Source organism: Panthera pardus, unplaced genomic scaffold, assembly GCF_024362965.1.
Source record: "Panthera pardus isolate Hobbes unplaced genomic scaffold, ASM2436296v1 HiC_scaffold_3, whole genome shotgun sequence".
Taxonomy (NCBI): Eukaryota; Metazoa; Chordata; class Mammalia; order Carnivora; family Felidae; genus Panthera; species Panthera pardus.
This window is the reverse complement of record NW_026526876.1, coordinates 12,767,785-12,786,310: the sequence shown is the minus strand read 5'-3', so window position 1 is coordinate 12,786,310 and position 18,526 is coordinate 12,767,785. Positions and strand designations below refer to the sequence as shown.

The following is an 18,526-nucleotide window of genomic DNA, read 5'->3' as shown; positions in this document are numbered from 1 at the left end:
TCAGAGTCCCTGATCAATTGGCTATGACAGACCAAAGGGGGGTGCATTTTTACCCTTCTGGCTTCATGCACAGAGCCCCTGGATGGCCCCTTGCAATGGAGCTCAGAGCCAGGAGGAGGGGCCTTCCCCAGTCCTGCTGGCTGCCCTCAGACCCCAGGCCCAGTGGGGCCTCTCTTCTACAGAACAGGAAGCAGGGTGATCACCCCAGGGCCCTTGGGACAATGGCCACCACAGGGCCCGGTTCTGCCACAGGCGGGAAGGGCCAAGGCTGGGCTCTGGAGTCTCCAACCAGCGGTGCACCAGGCAGCCCCTTGCCCTTGTGGCTTCTGTCCCTGCCTGTGTGTACATCCTTCCCCAAGCCTGGCTGGGCACGGTGAGCGGCTCCGAGCACATCTGGCCAAGTGCAGCAGGCTGCGGTGTGGTGGTGTCACGGTCCAGGAATGCAGGAGGACGGTCTGGGGTTCTGGCACGAAGGCATGGCAAGACACCAAGAATGTGCCTTGTAGAAAGATAATTGTGCATTTGGGGAATATGCGTAATAAACCCAGTGAATGCCACTGATTCTGTTTGCCTTACCGAGAGCCGAGGCGACAGCAAAGGGCCACAGCTGTCCCTTCAGGAGATGAAACATGTAGGCTGGTCCCCAGGACTGCCTTGGTCACTGTCCTCCGGGGCTGGGTGGGCACGACATAGGCCTGCTGCAGCCCCAAGGGGTAGGAGGAAGGAGGCAGTGGCCGGGGTGGGGCTCAACCCCAGGCTGATTTATGGCAGAGGGACCCAGGGCACTGCGGAGTGTGTGCGGGCCGCGGGCAGAGCGGCTGAATGACCCCATTGTGTGGAACAGGCAGAAAGGGCAGCGAGGCACGCCCAGTTGGGGAGAGATGTGCATTTTATAACTTCTGTTCCATTGTCAAAGCGCTGCCCGCCCCTTTTAGAGAACTTGGAAGTCACAGCAAAGCAGGGGGAGTAGCATTATCTCAGCACCCAGAGCCGATGACCGCTAACCTCCGGGTGCACGTCTTTCAGAACTGCTTGAGCCACGAGTTTGTGTATGTTTGTGCACACACTCATATAGTTGGGGGCACATGTATAGTTTACAGTTTTTATGTGGTAAAATACACACAACGTAAAATTTTCCGTCCTAACCACTTGAAGCCACAGTTCGCGGGCACGGAGCACACGCGCGTTCTTGTGTGCAGCCTCCACCGCCGTCCGTCTCCAGACTCTGTCTCGGAAAGTGGACGCTGTCCCCGCTAAACCCCAGCTCCCCCCTCCCCCTGCCCTGCCCCCCCACCCACTTTCTGTCGCTTCGGGTATGACTCCTCCAGGGGCCCCCCATGAGCGTAATCATGCAGGGTGTGTCCCTTTGGTCCTCAATCCACATTGCAGTGTGTCAGAACTTACCCCTTTATATGGCTGAGTCATACTCCACTGAATTATGTTCCACATTTTGTTCATCCATCCAGACCTCGTTGGACACTCAGGCTGCTTCCACGTCGTGAATAATGTTGCTGTGAACAAGGTTTTGTTCAAAACAAAACCTTCCAAATGTTCTCTTCCATTCTCTCCATGCAGAGATCCATCATCTCTTGCATTTACTCTTCCAAATGTTCTCATTTTCCTGTTGAATTCTACAGACTCGGGATTTGGGAGAGCTAGCCGTGTGCAAGGTCCTCAAGCTTTCACCGTTGGGGGTCCACATCCCTCCAGCCGCGCCATCCTGAGTCCGGTCGTCTTTTCTCCAACAACAAGTGAGCAAGCAAATTGACACTGTCAGCCCAGGTGCTGCGGCTGGAGAGCACCCTCCTGGGTGGCACATGTCACCCCTGTGCACTTGTGCCCTGGGCCACAGCCCGCCTGACACAGAGGGGCGCTGGGGTTTGCCCTCTTCCCCCAATGGTTCCTCTACTGGCTGAGAGCAGGCGAGAGATGGCAAGGGCTCCATGGCCGAGCCGGGACTCTTGGAAGGAGGGGCCTCTTGCTGGGTCGGTCAAGGCCAAGGCTTCCCTTGTTTTCTAGAGCCATAGCCGGGGCCCAGGGCCTCTGGCCCCTGTGCGTGGTTTGACCACATGCACCATTTTTGTTTCTCTGGGTCTGCACACTTGGGGCAGTGAGTTCTCAAGGGGGATTAATTTCCCTTTTTTTCTTGTAACTGATGGAAGCGTGGCCCGCAGAACGTTGGAGTAGAGGTAGCCAGGCATTAGCAAAAGTTCCCAAAATCTGACCCAACAGAACAAGATGTGCTTCAAAGCTGGATAGGACAAGCAAGCGCCCTGGGGAGAAGCCATGGGGTCTGCACCTGGGCTGGTGTCCTGCAAGAGTGGGGATGGGGAGCCGGGGAGTCCAGACCTGGCCCTGAGAGCTGCCGGAGCAGCGTGTGCCCTGGAGGAGCCTGTGTGGCCCCTCTGAGGGCTCCTCTCCCCACTCCCACGATGAACCTCCTGTGAGATGCTGGAACCTGACCTGTGAGTCTCTGGGAGGTGTGGCTTGGCCTGTCCTGGGTCAGAGGGTGTGGGACCCCTCCCTAAGCCACTTTTGAGTTGAGAAGCCTGGTTTTTAAAATCACAAAATGACTATTGTTCCCCTACTTATCAAAGTACCCATTGTTCGTGACCCAGGGATGATCTATTTTAATCTTTTGGTGTAGATAATTTTGTCTACTTGTATACACATACAGATACATTTTCAGGCTTTTCAAAGTTAGGGTCACAGTATATATCTGTTTTCTGGGTTGATTTTTAAAACTTAACGTCTTGCAAACATATTTTCATGACCATAGAATTTTATTTTGTGGATACAATCAAGGGATTTAGGGTTTAAACCTCCTCCTTTCCTTGAATTATGAATAACACCACCGTGAATGTCTTGCTCTTCTCATCCCTTTCTTCTCACGAACCCCAGAGTGTCAGCCCTTGGTGCCTGAGGAGGCAGGACGTGGCCCCCTCCGGGCCCCATCCTGCTGGTTTCCATGGATGGGGGGGGCCAGTGGGGCCTAGTGCTCTGGATCCCTGAGGGGTCACGACTTGTAGCAACACATCTGAGATGCAAAACCTTTTCCTGGTCTACAGGAAGAGTCTAGAGAGGGAGGGTGAGAGCATGGGGTTTTGGGTCACATCTGCCCTCACCACACACTCACTGGAGTGTGGCCCGGGCCTCTCTTCTGCCAAAGCCTCTTCAACTTTATGAGCATGGCCTCTGCCTGAGAGGGGACACCAGCCTGTGCCCCCAATACTTCTACTGTAATAACAAGGAAGCTAGAACCAGAGGAACACATGCAGAGTCCCTCCCTTCTGGCCAGCCTGGGAGGACGAAGGGCTGTGGTTGGGGGTGCTGTGTGACAGGCCATGGAAAGCAGGTGACAGCTGGCATCATAACCAGGCTGAGGGCCCATGGGCATCACACTGGCCACTTCCAGACCCCAAGAGCCCTGTGGTGCCCCTTCAGCTTTGCCTGCCCCACACAAGGGCCTTCCTCTTCCCTCCTGGCGTCCCCAGCTCTGGGCAACCTGGGCCCCAGACTGTTCAAACCCCACCAGGCCCATCATGGAGGCCAATCTGCTGCCGTTTCATGTCGGCTGCTCACTTTGAAACCCAAGAAGCCTGATGATAATATCACTAGGGACAGAGCTGGGTCTGCTGCTAATTACCATTTGACATTCTGGCTGAGTCCAGCGTGGGGGGACCATAAAAAGCTATTCATGCAGCTCAGGGCAACATCAAATGCAGCCCCCCACCCGTGGGCAGCGTGTCCCCCGCGAAGGCTGCCTGCAGGGTGTCTGAGGTTATTGCAGAGGAAGAGGCTGGTGGGGGTTGGAACGGACGGTGGTTGGTTCTCCTGGAGAAGGAGCTGGTCTAGGCCAGCTCTCTGAGACCCAGGAGTGTGGCAGGGTTTTCGGGGAGGAGGTGAGGGCTCCAGAGCCCGAGGCACGTGGTCCCTGCATGAGGCTCTTGGGTGAGTGGCCAGGAAGGGTGTGTGACCCCAGTGTCTGCTCACACTCTTGGGGAGGAAACGCCTTCTCTGGCCCTTCGCCCTGGCTGCCAAGGAGAACCCAAGACGCACACGTATCACGTGAGTCACGCTTGGAAACCAGTGGTCTAGAAGAGCCTCCAAAGTTGTTTTCTCCTCAAGGTGTTAGTGTTTGTGCTCTTACTTTAGGAATATTTTACTCGATGTTTTCCCCACACAGACAAATTAAATGTACAGTTTTTGTCTTTGATTCATCGGCAGGGCAAGGGCACAACCTAGTGAGGACAGATTCTAGTTTATTCTGCTACTGAGAGCTGGCTGTCTCTGTAACATCATCGTGGGATCCAGACACCAGCAGTCCTCTCTCCAGATGGATTACAGGAAAATAATGAAGGTCCAACGCCCAGACGCTCATGGTCAGACCCTCCCTCACTGCTCCAGCTCCCACAGACCCTTCTCCCCACCTGGGACAGTCCACTGGTCCATGGGGCCAGGTGCTAAGGCAGAGCCGAGCAGGTGGGCCACGTCCCTCTCTGAGGGTGAAAGCAGCTGCTCCCAGGAACAAAACGTGGGACTGACATACAACGGAGCATTGCTTGGCCCTAAGAGGGGTGGCTCACTGGTAGGCGTCATAGCATGGTGAACCCTGGAAATGTGCTGTAAGTGAAAAGGGCTAGACACAAAAGGCCACGCGTCATGTGATCCCATTAATATGAAGGGTCCAGAGTAGGGAAAGAAGAGATGGAAGCAGACTGGTGGCTGCCTGGGGCTGGGGAATGAGTGCTGATGGGCACAGGTTTTCTTTTATGTGATCACAATGTTTGGAACTAGAAAGAGGTGATGACTGCACAACATTGTGAACGCACCAAATGTCACTGAATTATACACTTTATTTTTTTATTTTTACTTCTTTAATTTGAGAGAGTGCGAGCATGAACGGGGAGGGGACGGAAGAGACAGAGAGAGAGACAGAATCCCAGGCAGGCTCTGCACTGCCAGTGCAGAGAGTCCGACAACGGTCTCGATCTCACAAACCATGAGATTATGACCTGAGTGGAAACCAAGAGTCGGACGCTTACCCCACTGAGCCACCCAGGCACCCCTGAATTATACACTTCAAAATGCTTAAAACAGTTTATTTTAGATGTAGATTTTACCTCAGTTAAAAAGAAAAGCTGTTTGCAGAGTTCCCTGAGGCCAGAGCATCAAAGCCCCCGAGGGCTGCACATCTCCCTTTGTTTACCGGACACTAGAGAGAACCACAGGCTTACAGTGTGACACTGGAATACTCCCCTTCCCCTCTGGCATTGGCCCTCCCAAGAGGTGGGGCCAGGAGGGGAGGAGGATCGGAGACAGTGAGAAAGGAGCTATATAATTAGCTGTCACCTTGCAATATTTCCTAGGTTTAAGATGACTATTTCATTTTTAAAAGTTATGCTATGTTGTTTTCATAAACAGCTATATTTGAGTTGCAAAGTCACGTCCATTCATTTGCACTCACGATGGAGCACGCACCCTTGCAGGTGCCCTGTCTGGCGCCTGGAGCTGACCTGTGAGACGCACGGGCAGAACTAACAGTGCTCTGACTCGAACAACCATCCAGATGTCCCCTGATGGGGTGTAATCACACCCCTGAAGGGTGGGGTGGGGGGTCACGGGAGGGCCAAGTGGTCAAGGCCTGCAGCCAAGGTCTTTGGAAGAGATAGGAATGTAGTCAGGCTTGCTAAGGGGAGGGGACCATATGGGTCAGAGCTGGGGGTGGGCCTGAGTCACTTCCAGACTCCAGGGGACAGCTCAGGGCCTGACAGCTCCCACTGCCCCACATCCCAGAGGCAATAGTTCTCCTTCAGGAGGTCATGTGAGGGGCTCGGTTTACCTTTTAGGGGATGGCCCCGACCTTTGGGAGCTCTGGTGGTTTGAGTCACAAAGTCAGTCCCAGCAGCCCCATTTGCCTGATGGCCACCTGTTCTGTTGCAGGCTAGGCACCCAGAAGGAATCAGGGCTTTTGATCTGAGCTCGAAAATTCAAAGAATAGCAAAAAACATTTCGCTGTCTCGCAACTGGCTTCGATGTGACAAGGACTTGCGCCCCTGTTGATAAGCACAGGATGATATTTCAATGCCTGTTAGCACGGAGCCTTCTGTAGAGTTTTAGAAGAGTCTGGGAGTCCCAGTACCTTTCCCCCAGGGCAAAAATACTCCACCTGGAGAGCCAAATATCTCTCTAGCTCCCTCTTCTCCTTTGGATTTCACAGCCTTTGTGTGAGTGGGGTTTCACCTCTGAAAGAGGCAGCCAAACTGGAAACAGGTCAGTCACCAAACCATTGTGACATTTCCCTGAGGCCGGCTGGTTTGAGTCTAAACAGGTTAAGCACACAGGTCTTGGCTAAACTGGAGGTTAGACACTTAGGGCTAAGCTGCATTTCAACACCTGGCAGACTGCTTTTTAGACATTTAACAGCCACTTAATTATAAGCAACTGTGTTACTCACAAGACAGTGGTCCCGAAACTCCAAACAGTACTGGTAAGGAATGCCCCTCTCTCCAGGCAGTCCCGGAACTGAGGGTCCCACTGCTCAGCAAGCACATGAGACGTTTTCTCCTCCTCCTCTACAGATGTTGCCCATGAGGACCCAGGGCTCTCCATGACCCACCATGCAGGGGAGAGTCCCTTCAACTTGGAAAGGGGGAGGTGGTGAGTGTTGGGACGCTCAGTACCCTGGGGTTGCAGTGTCGAGTGACGAGCATGAGCAACAGCTGGAAGGCTACCAACAGCCGGTGGTTCCGTCTTGAAGGCTGAGCACTCAGCCTTGTGTTGCTTCAGAAACGTGCACACCAGCCCAAGGGCGGGCTTCAGCAGGACTCTGCAAAATGGCTTTAAAGGTGACACATGACACTATTGTGAATTCTTTTTTTTTTTTTTAAATTTTTTTTAATGTTTTATTTAGTTTTGAGACAGGGAGAGACAGAGCATGAACAGGGGAGGGTCGGAGAGAGGGAGACACAGAATCTGAAACAGGCTCCGGGCTCTGAGCTGTCAGCACAGAGCCTGACGCGGGGCTCGAACTCACGGACGGCGAGATCATGACCTGAGCCGAAGTCGGCCGCTTAACCGACTGAGCCACCCAGGCACCCCTCTTCTTTTTTTTTCTTAAATTAAAAAAATGTTTATTTTATTTGTGTATGTGTGAGAGAGAAAGTGAACGGGGGAGAGGGGCAGGAGGAGAGAGAGAGAGAATCTTAAGCAGGCTCTAGGCTCAGCACGGAGCTTGACTCAGCGCTCGATCCCATGACCCTGGGATCATTACCTGAGCCGAAATCGAGTCCTATGCTCAACCGACTGAGCCACGGTGCCCCAACACTATTGTGAATTCTGACCTGGAAACTCACATTTCTTTTGTGTCATGACTCACAGAGGGGGTAAGAGGAAGGAAGAGATAGCAAAACAGAAGTGTCCCCTCCTCAATCAATGGCTTCCCTCTCTCAAACCAAAAGCCTTGCAGGAACTTTCTTCAGACCACCTTTACCTCCCTAAGGAACTTCAGGCCAGCAGTGAGTGTGGGGGGTACTGGCCTCCTACCCATACACTCAAGCCCTTCAATGCTGAATTTCTGTTTGAACATCTGAGCAGCTGAGGGCTGAGTACAGGTGGGATACTGGTGTCTTTTGTAGGAGCCCGAATGATTCAGGCCAACTCAAGGGTCTCTATTTCTGTGAGTTTGTCCAAGTCTCACTCAGGGCTGGGCTCTCCTGGACCTGAGGCCCCATTCAGTTTTTGCATGGTGACATTAAAAGTCACAGCATGTATGATAGTGAGGAAAATCTTTTCAGCTTTGGAAATTTGCTACTTCCCAATGGTGAAGACAGCTGGCAGGGTCATTAGTTGTGTTATGAACTTGCTAGAAGTTCAAGGGTGAAAAGGCCCTGGCAAGGCTCCTCTACTCTGCCCCTGCTCAGTGATACACTCCCAAAGTTCTAATGGGGACAGAGGCTGGACACAGCTCCAATGGGCCACAAAGGGGTCCTGGAGCCTCTGCACCCAAACGCTATTTTTCAACGGGATACCCCCTCAGCAACAGCTGTGACCAACCGAGCCAGCCAGGTTCCCCTCAGCAACAGCTTTGATTCTAAAAGGCACCCTGACCGGGGGAAGCAGTGGTAAAGGTTGCATCGCCCGAAGCTGCCGGCACCTGTCCCAGCACGTCTCAGAGAATCGAGGCCCCTCACGTGTAAGTATTGAGGACACCTGGCAGGTTTGTGTTCTCAGGGTGAGCGTCTGGCCTCCTTACACACTCTCCATGGGGACGGTAAATTGGAAAGGCTGGTTCCTAGCTTACCTCTGGGCTGCCATTCACAGGCTGTTCAACTTTGGACAAGTTGCCTGGCCTCTCTGGGCCTTAGTGAAGACACCTGTTCTTCAAGAAACTGAGGAGATCTGGTGTGCGGCAGACTTTCATCACATGACTCCCTTCCCTGTGCAGCCATACACCTTCCTTCTTCCCACTCTCCCTCCTCATTTGGAGGTGTCTTTGTGGGGGCCTGGCTGCTGTGAGGGCCGTAGCATACACAGGGTAGTGCCATCCTTGGGAGCCAGCCAGGGCGGGGGGGGGGGGGGGGGGGAGGCGTGCGCGTCACCGTGGCCAGAGAGGACACAGCAGGATCTTTTTCCACACTACCCTGAGCCTTCTTCTCCCCAGAGATCTGTGGTGGGATCATCGTGTTCAGGGGACATCTGGTAGGGCTGGACAGAGCCCGCGGAGCCAGCCAAGGGGCTCGGTGCACAACTCCTGTGCCAGTAAGACAGACAGTTTAGCAAGCAGGATATTTCCAGACGACGCAAACCTCCCGCGGCCGACCCCAGGACTCTGGCCGGTGCCGTGGTAACTGGGTGACCGTGGGCTGTCTCCACGGCAGCAGCCCCTCCTGATGCCACTCCAGAGTCCTCATTAGTTTGAGGGACCTGTTTGAGGTTGCCGTGGAGCTGGACCCACAGGGCGGCTGAGGCCAGAGACTCCAGACTCCTGGTGTCAGAAGTAAATTAAAGGCGGTGAAGAATGAGTGTGTGATCCAGGGGCCAGCCGGGACCCCTGGACGATTGTGGCTTCACAGGGCCAGGCGGCTTTGTTGGCCCTCGTCCAGCTGACAGCCAGCCCCAGTGGGCAAACACCAAGAAAATTGTGGTGGGGCAGAGGATTGTTGACCAAATGTGAAAAAAGAAGGTGACAAGCCTGAGAAAAGGCTACGAAGGGCAAACACAGCAGGACTGCTGACCCCGGAGACTTCCCACGCTGGCTGAAATCCTCAGCCGTCAACCTCCAGGGTGGGCATCGTGTCCTGTGTAAGCTAAAGTGTCCTACACAAGCCCCGTGGGGGTCTCGACTGGCCTTCCTCAGAGACCTGGGCGCCTTTCCACCAGCCTCAAACCCTAACTTGGCATGCCTCGGGAAGGGCAGCATCGAGTGGGCACTCTTTCCAGGAGACCACAGCCATCCCTGGGGGGTAATTCTGGGGTGCCAGATCTCATGGTGGTCACCCTGGGCAGGACTGAGGGCTTGGCCCAGAGAAGACAGGCTGCGAGGATGTCTATACAGATAAATGGTCAAAGCACTGTCAAGGCCCACACAGACACGTGGTACCGTCTGGAACAGGCTGGGTGCGGTGGGGAATGGGTCTTCTGGAATGATGACTTAGACTTGGAAGATGGGTACCAAAGCATCAGAAGGTCATGGGATGATGCCGAAGCAGTGACAAAGAAAACCTTAAGACTCACAGCCCAGAAATTAGCTCAGTAAGCAGAGAGGCCAACACTTGGTCCCACCCAGCAAGACAGTCCCACTTTTCCTAATGCCCAAGGTCGAGGGGCTGGTTTGAAGATCTACCCCATGAGTGGCAATGGTGAGTTGTCTCATAGCCTCACCCTGCACGGGGTCTCCTCCTGTGAGCCTGGCCCACAGACAACAGGGAAGAGGAGTCAGGAAGGGTCTGCATGTGGGTATTTCCTGCACTGAGCTGTGTCGTACGTTCTCAGGGAAGCCCCATGTGATGCCGGGGTCAAAGCTGGCGATGAAGTCCTGGCACTGTGACTGGGTGTAAGACAGGCCTGGAAATCTCTGCTACAAGACACTCCCTACTCAGGAATCTGATCTGGACACACGGAGGGAAGTAAGCATCTTATCGAGGAGGTGTTTACTCAGTCGGTATTTGTCAGGGGCATCTGTATGCACAGATCAGCTCTGCCCCGGAGCGCCTGTCTGCCTCTTCACTTGCCGTCTGCAGGAGCCTGGCCCTTGACATGTGACGCTGTGCCTTCTGTGCGCTCATAGGAATTGAACAAAACTGAACACTTTTCTTACCTGTGGGATTTGTTAGAAGCTCCAACATGCAGATGTTCCTTGCGAGTCTCCTTAAGCAACCGGGATGTGGTGAGGGCCTCGGGTGCCTGGCCTGATGGTTTTAGAACGTTTCTGCATATGGACACCACTCCCTCCAAAAAGTGGAGCCTAATTCCCTTCCCCTGGACGTGGGCTAGGCCTAGTGATCCCAGAGTAGGGAGTGGGATGTGGCGCTCTGTGCCCGCTGGAACGAGGTCAGAGAAAGGGCAGCTTCCTCGTGGATCAGCTGCCATGTCGTAGGAGGCTCAAATAGCCTGTTCGAGGCTTGTATTGGGTGGGTCTGAGGCCTCCCACCGACACACGGCCCCGGCCCCTAGCCATGTGAAGAGCAGGGGAGACCGGCCCGGGTCAAACCTCCAGACGAATGGGCAACCTGGACCCACAGCTTGACCCTATCCTCTCGAGAGCCTGGAGCTCCCAAATTCCTGACCCGTAGAAACTGCGAGGCCAGTAAATGGTCAATATTGTTATGTGTCTTGTTCTGCAGCAGCAGCAGCTAGTCAGCAGGCTTGGCACGGAGGTTTGGGTTTTGTTCTGGAGGAAATGGGGTAGGAGGTGGTCAGGTGTGGCACGGGTATGACAAAGAGCCAGTGAAGACTGGAAGATTGGGAGATGCCTCACAACAGCAGGGCTGGAGGCTGGAGTGTGTAAGCGGGTCGGACTGGAAGAATAACCCACATCCAGGGCTCTTCCTTGTGTCTACACCCCAGCCGTGTGGAGAGACAGTCCTCGTGAAGCAGGCAAACAGGGCTTGAGGGGAAGAAGCTGTGCTCACCTGTGCTGGTCTGTACAGATGACAGGAACCTTCGCTCACGCTTGCTTAGGCGACCCTTCATGGTGCTTTTGATATAAACGCAGGATCCTTTTTTAAAGTTTATTTATTTTGAGAGAGAGGAGGGGGGGGAGAGAGAGAGAGAGAGAGAGAGAGAGAGAGAGAGAGAGGGAGAGGGCATGCGTGTGGGCATGCGAGTGAGAGAGGGGCAGAGAAAGAGGGAGAGAGAGAATCCCAAGCAGGCTCCGCACTGTCAGCACAGAGCCCAACACGGGGCTCAAATTCACAAACGGTGAAATCATGACTCGAGCCGAAATCGAGTCGGATGATTAACCGACGAAGCCACGTGGGTGTCCCTGAAACCATGTTCTTAATATTCATGCCTAATTATTTTAATAAAGAAATAAGAATATGTTTGTGGTTGTGCGGAGGCCACGGGACTGGCAGACAGCTCCCAGAGGCCCCAGAGGACTAAGGGCAGAAAGAGGGCAGAGGAGCCCAGCAGAAAGTCAGAGAAGCAGGGATGCTCGGGTCCCCTGAGGGGGAGGCCCCTACTTGGGGGTTAGTCTGGGAGAAGGCAGGCCGCCGGGCAGAGCACATGTGGGAGCGGCAGGCTGCTGGCGGGCTGTGGGATGCTGCGTCGCTGTACAAAACTGGGAGCTCCTTGAAATATTAAATGCAGAGCTACACACGACGACCCAGCAATCCCAGTCATAGGCATAATCGTGAGAGAAATGAAGACGTATGTCCACACAAAAACTTGTATATGGCATTATTGATAATTGCTGAAAAGTAGGAACGACCCAAATGTTCGTCCGCAGATGGATAAACAAAACACGGTCCATCAACCCCATGGAAGATCATTCAGCAAAGAAATGAGACGCTGATGGGCGCGAGCACGCGGGCGAACCCTGATGTGTGTTCGGTGGGAGACGCCAGACACAAACCACATACTGTAGGGCTCTGTCCGTGTGAAGGGCCCGGGAAGGGGTATCGCAGGGGGAGGGCAGGAGGGCTGTGGCCGGGGGCTGGGGGTGGCTGGGGAGCAGCGCTGGGGGTGCAGCGTCTCCCTTCTGTGTGATGACAATGCTCTAAAATTAGACAGGGGTGACGGGTGCACAACTCTGTGAACGTGCTGAAGACCACTGAGTTGTACACTTCAGACGAGTGGATTTTACGGTGCCTGAATTCTCTCAATGAAGCTGTTTGAAGAAGCAGAGAGAGGCAGATGTCAAAGGGGAAGGAAAAGAGGAAGAGGAAGCTTGCCGAGCCCAAGTCCAGGTAGAACCGCAACTGAAAACAGGAACACGGCACAGAGGAGGAGGGGTGTGGCCCTGCCCCAAGTCCGCAGCAGAGGAGGGATTCTGTGCTGGGGGCATCGTGTCCAACCAAAGTGATGGGGATGCTCGAAAGCTACGCCATAGAGCCTAGCTCTTAGACTGTTTTGGATTTAAAAGAGGAGGTGGAAAGTTCTCTTTCTGAGTGCTAGAGCCTTCCCACAAAGGAAGCAGGGGAAGCTGCAGGACGTGTGTCCCTGTCTACCATGGTGTGGCAGGGGACGGGAAGACGTTCTTTCGCTTTGTCTGGGGAGGCGGAAGGAGTAGGAGGGAGGATGATGCCTGTCACCGCCCCCCCCCCCCCCCCCCCCCGGTGAAAGTGGCGGCCAAAGCGCTTTCAAATCTGCAACAGGGAATAAAAAAGAACAAGGGAAGAAGACATGGGCTGAAACGTGTTAAATAAGTGACATTTCAGGAGTTCTTAAATATCCAAAAAACAAAAAACAAAAAAAGGGAAAAAAAAGCTCCCAGTTGCCTTTGGAAGACGCTCACTGTTCTTGTTGTTCTAGAAATGCACAAATAAAGCAAAAAGCAGGTTTTTATCCTGCCTTTCCTGGATAAGCTGTAACCCAACAGTTGACAAGAAGGTGCTTCCTAGAGGAAGAGCCAGCAGCAGGCAGGGTGAGGGCAGTGAGGCCCTAAGCCCCGCAGAGGACATTCTTTTGCCAAAACACAAAGCTGACCAGGGTCTGTCAGGCAGCCAGCCAAAGCCAGATGCAGGAAAGTCTGGAGAGCCAACAGCCCAGCTCCGTCAGCAAGAAAAAGAAAAAGAGGGAGACAGTGTGGTTTGTATAGTTGAGACCTATTGACAAACTGCCGTTTACAGACCCTTCGAGGTGGAGACGACCAGGAGTACTGGACATTGACTATTTACTCAACTCCAAGGTTAGTAAATTTTTAGGTGATAATGGTATTGTGGTGAAAGTCTTGGAAAGCCCTTATTCCAGCAGCATTTACAGAAAAGTTAGGTGATATGTGGAATTTGCTTTGTAGTCCACGGAGGGAGTGGGGCAGAGATAAGAGACCAGCCACATGCTGGTAATTCCTGAAATTGGGTAATGGGGGTGCTGGGGTTCATGACGCTGTTCTCAACTTCTGCATTTTTGGGGAAAATTTCCATAATAAATACATTCGAACATTGATGTCCCCCCCTGGAGCTTACATTCTAGGGTGCTGTGCATATTTGTGAGGCAGATAAATAAGAAAACTGTGTAGTCCATTAAAGCAGGGGAGGTGTGTGTGTGTGGGGACGTCTCACTGAGACATTCGGGGTGGGGGCAGAGAAACAGTCTGGCCAAGGAGCCTCACCTCTAGGGGCTGGGGCTGGGACTGGAGGGGTGTGCAGCTCCAGAGAGACCTCAGCCTTCAGGTGGGTGGGATGTGGAGCCCCTGGCAGGCTTGGGCAGACGCGACACCTCTGGGGGTTTTGATCAAGGCCGAAGGTGCAGGAAGACCAGCTGACTGGAGCTCCACCAATGAACCAGGCAGAGCTGATGGTGACAGGTGTGTGTTTGGAGCTAATCTGGGGAAGCCCAAGGAAGGTGGGCCTCATCCGGAAGCTGCCGGGGACCCTTGGGGTCAGACTCAGGAGAACAAGCCTGCAGAGTGCCCCTACCTGCCTCTATGGGCACCCCCTGCTCACCTCCACCATGGCAGTGCCCTCCTTCGGGCCTGTGGCCATCACACTCTCACCTCCTGCCATACCCAGAGCAGAATAAAACCAGCGTGGGACCTGTAGCTTCCCACCTGTGTGGGGACAGGGCTGAAGAAAGAGCGTCTAAGGAGAGCCAGCCACAGCCCTTTGGCTTCCTGAACAGGCCCAGGAATATTTCAGTGAAAAGGCAATTTCACATCTGAATGACTGCGGTCAGACCACTTGCTAGCAGATGACTCCCCTGGGCCCTCGATGCGTCACTCCCAGCCGCTTTTCCTGCCGCACCCCTGGGTTCCGGGCAGCCCAGGTCCTTGGAGAACTGAATCTAGCTCAGTCTCAGTGGCTCTGGAGGCCTTAGCTGGAAATTTGCTGAGAGAATAAATTGCAACACAGTGAGATACACGGGCTGTGTCGGCATAATTCTCAGCTTGTGCTCAGTGCCATGAAGGCAGTGCGTTAAAGCAGAAATGTGCAGGCATCAGCAGGAAACATCTGTGTGGGGCGGGCAGCACAGGTCACACCAGGAGAGCCAGATCCCTGCCTGTACCCTTGGATGGGGCTGCACCCCTCGCCCCTACGTGCAGCAGGTGGAGCCGGGGCTGAGCCCTGCTTGGGCAGAGCCCCTGCAGTGCAGCCTGAGAGGGGAGGGCCGGTGGGCACTGGGTGGGCTGCACAGGTCTGACCTTAGTCCTTTTAGTGGGGGGGGGGGGGTGGGTTGGGGCCCCTGCAGGAAGCTCTATTTCTCTAGGAGTTTGGGGCAGGGTTAGAAGTTGTCCACACCTCTACATGGGCTAGTAAGTAAAGGTTTCACTAGATTCTATGCAGTTTGAGAAGGGCTTCCTTAAGTGGTCTTCAAATGGATTCATTGTTCATGCAGAAAGGACCGCTTGGGCTCCCACTTTCCATCCCATGTTCCGCTGGACCCATTGCTGCAGGGGACAGTCAGGCCTGGGTAGTGTGCCAGGGAGGTCTTCTCCTTGAAACAACCCCTTGTCCCCATTTCACAGATCAGAAACTGAGGACAAGATGATGGAGTGACTGATGTGACTGGGGCCACTCAGGGCTGTGTGGTTCATCTGGACCCGCACCCACATCTGACCCCAGGTCTCTGAGCTAAACTGATGGCATCAGACTCCATGTGCGTCCCCTGTATCTGCACCCTTTGGCATGACAGTCACTGGAAGCTCGTGTCACCTCCAGGAGCTCAGAGCAGATGGTGGAATATTTGGGTCAGGACCAGACATGACTGCAACCGGCCCCTACCAGCTGGCTTGGGTTTGGTCAATCACATAGGAGGAGGTTGTGGCTCATCCCACTTCACATCTCAGTAGACAAAACAGCGAGGGTCACTGTTTGGGGTGTTTGTAAAGAAAGTGGAGTTCTAGCTTCGTGGAAGGTACGTAGCTTCCCAGAGCCTGTTGCCTTGCAAGTAACACTACCCTGGTTTAATGGGCACCTGGGCATCTATTCCTATGGGAGCAGCCTGGTTCTCAGACTTTTACGTTGTGTGGTTTATAACTGGCTCTTCCTCCCTCCCAGCTGCACAGGTGAGATCTGGTTCCTTGGGGGGAACAAGCTTCAACCAGGAATCCAGAAAACCAGCTCTTTGGCTTTGAATTTCATCAGCCAGTTAAGTATTCCTCCTACAATTTGAAGACTGATTGAAGCTAATGGCCTTTTGATTTTGCCAAAAAATTCAAAAAATAAAGCAAGCAACCAGAGACTACCACTCTCATTACTTAAGAGAAGTGAACTAAATGAGGGAGGAAGAAGTCTCAGAACGGAGCATGCTGCCCACCGAGGCTGCTCCTGCCCTCGCTGGTGCGGACATGCGGCCCTGCTCTGCTTCCCCGGACAGGAGTGTACGGTGGCCAGGCCCCGAGTGTGGCTGCTGGTCTGTGGCATGTTCAGACACGAGGCCTGGGGGCTCCTCGCAGACCCTGAGGGAAGGATGCTCAGCCAGTGATCGCATGTCTTTTGAGGAGCTGCCCGCGATAACGGGGCTGCTGGGTCTCTCCCGGGCAGGACCCTGTTACTCCTCTCGTTGCTTGCTCAGGGTCCTGCTCCCCAAAGCGGCTCCACGGTGGGTCCTGGCCTGCCCACCCTCCTCTGGGGTGGGTGGGGGCTGGGCCTTTGTCCTGGTGGAGAAGCCCAAGTTCTTGCTGGGGGTGGTCACTGTGACTCCTCCTGTCAGCGAGATCGCCCCCTGTCTGGGGCAGGGGTCCATGCTCAGTCGGGCCTCCACATCCACCCCAGCTGCTTGGTAAGGGTGGGCTCCGGGGGTGACCCTCCTAAGGGTGGTCCCACACCTGACCACCAAGGCCCTGGAGGCCATCCAGGGTTCCAGAACAACTGTATGAAGTGTTTGTTCATTTGACCCATATCTGTTGAGTCTTACTATTATCACGAGACATCTTAGACAGAACTGCTGGCCATGTGCCGGTGGAACACGTGTTTCTGGGAAGTGGACACCCTAGCGACGAGCTTCAGTGTTGCTGTCCATTAACCCCCAGTTGTGATATGACTCTCTCGTAAGACTGACACCACCTCTGAGACTTTCTCTGATTTCCCAACAACCTTGCAAGCTGTGTCTTAGGCCACTTTAGGAGAGAGGAGCCACAGTGCGAAGGGGCAGATTCCGGACCTAAGGGGGGAGTCGAGAGAGGGTCCCTTCACCTCAGAACCTCATGGTGACCACATTTGCACTGGGATTTACCAATGGTTCCGAGAGTTTTCCGAGGACACCGTGCTGTGGTTTTCCTGACCCTAGCACAGAACGGTGAGAGGACCCAGGACGAGTACGTGTGGTGCCTGTGTGTTGGCCTGTGGCCGCTCGCTCTGCTCACCTCCTCTTGTCCAGCTTCCCGACCCCTTCCAGACTCTGGGTTCTCCGACTTGGATCGTTGCAGAGGGATGTGGGCAATGGCATAGGGTGGCCGAGCTTCAGATGGCCACCAGCCACTGAGGCCCCACAGCCAGCAGATTCCTGAGCAAGTGGAGGCCAGTTTCCTCCACTGCGGAGTTAGGTTTTCTCCCCTTTCTGCCCTGTTCTCTTTGGAAGGAAATCACTAACCACAGCTCACACTTAGGATGAATGTTTCTTGGGGCGCCTGGCTCAGTCAGAAGAGCATGTCACTCTTGATCTTGGGGTTGTGAGTTTGAACCCCATGTTGGGTGTAGAGATTTATTAAATAAACTTAAAAGAAAGGATGCATGTTTTTTTAGGTTAATGTTGTTTCTTGGTCATCTGTTCATGTTGGCACAAAAAACCCTCAGGATTCTTTTTTTTTTTTTTTAATGTTTATTCATTTTTTTTTTTGAGAGAGAGAGACAGAACATGAGCAGAGGAAGGGGCAGAGAGAGAGGGAGACAGAATCTGAAGCAGGCTCCAGGCTCTGAGCTGTCAGCACAGAGCCCGACGCAGGGCTCAAACTCACAGACTGTGAGATCATGACCTGAGCTGAAGTCAGATGCTTAACCGACTGAGCCACCCAGGCACCCCTGTCATCTGTTTATAGTCCGGTTTTCCACGCGCTTTAGGTGCCACCTGTCCTGCGCACCAGCATCCCGCAGGTGTGTAGGCGGGTTCCAACCCGAGCGTCTGGTGAGGCATGTGCCAAGATGTAGGCCTGTCCTGACTGTCATGACCCCGCTCTGCAGAGAGCTGGTATCTCCCTGAGGTCCTGTGGCAGATGACTGCCCGCCACCCCTGCAGTGACAGTCAGTGTCCCCTTTTCCTCCCTGGGGCAAGTTGAGCAGGAACATTCAGAGGACAAGATGTCCAAGTTACTTATCTGTGTTTTGAAATCTCAAGAGCTACGTTATCTGGTGCTCACAGGGGCACCACGTGGCATCACTGGCGAGATGCTTATCTTGGTGAAAAACCAGGTTTTGGTCAGAGTTTTGCTGTGTAGGTCTTTGACTGGAGGTGAAGCTCCTGCTTCCTCCCCACTCTCTCTGGCTCCGATTACTTTGCAGAAATGAGGGTGCTCCCCGCCTCTTCCCGCCGGCAACGTTCTGCCATTGCTCACCTGGGAACACATACCACCTGCTCCGGAGTCCCTGCGTCTGACTTCCTGACTGCCAGGCAGAGTGACGGCTTCTTCGACTGGACCACTCTGCCTTCTCAAGTGTCTGTCACGAACTGCAATGAAGCATTTCATGGCCTTGTCTGCCCAGCCGAGCCCTGAACACCCGGAGGGTGGAGTTGGTGCTGCTCTCAGGGTCCCCACGGCTCTGCAGGTCAGTCGAGGGGCATCACGATCTTAGAAGAGCTCATAAATTGCTAGTGTTCATTTAGGACGAGCTGCACACACACACAGTTTGTTTAGTTCCTAGATCAGGTTGCTTGTGGCATTTGTTCTGTCAGTGCCTGGTTTGCTTCTCTGTGAGTCTGCCGTGCGTGT

At 53.9% G+C, this 18,526-nt stretch overlaps 1 long non-coding RNA gene across 1 annotated transcript; it reads left to right on the top strand.

Moving 5' to 3' along the window:
* The first annotated feature begins 6,374 nt into the window (after positions 1-6,374).
* Positions 6,375-6,864, top strand: LOC128774229 (uncharacterized). Its single transcript, XR_008418738.1, has 2 exons — positions 6,375-6,490; positions 6,582-6,864. It is a non-coding gene; the product is annotated as an uncharacterized LOC128774229 (long non-coding RNA).
* The last annotated feature ends 11,662 nt before the right edge of the window (positions 6,865-18,526 follow it).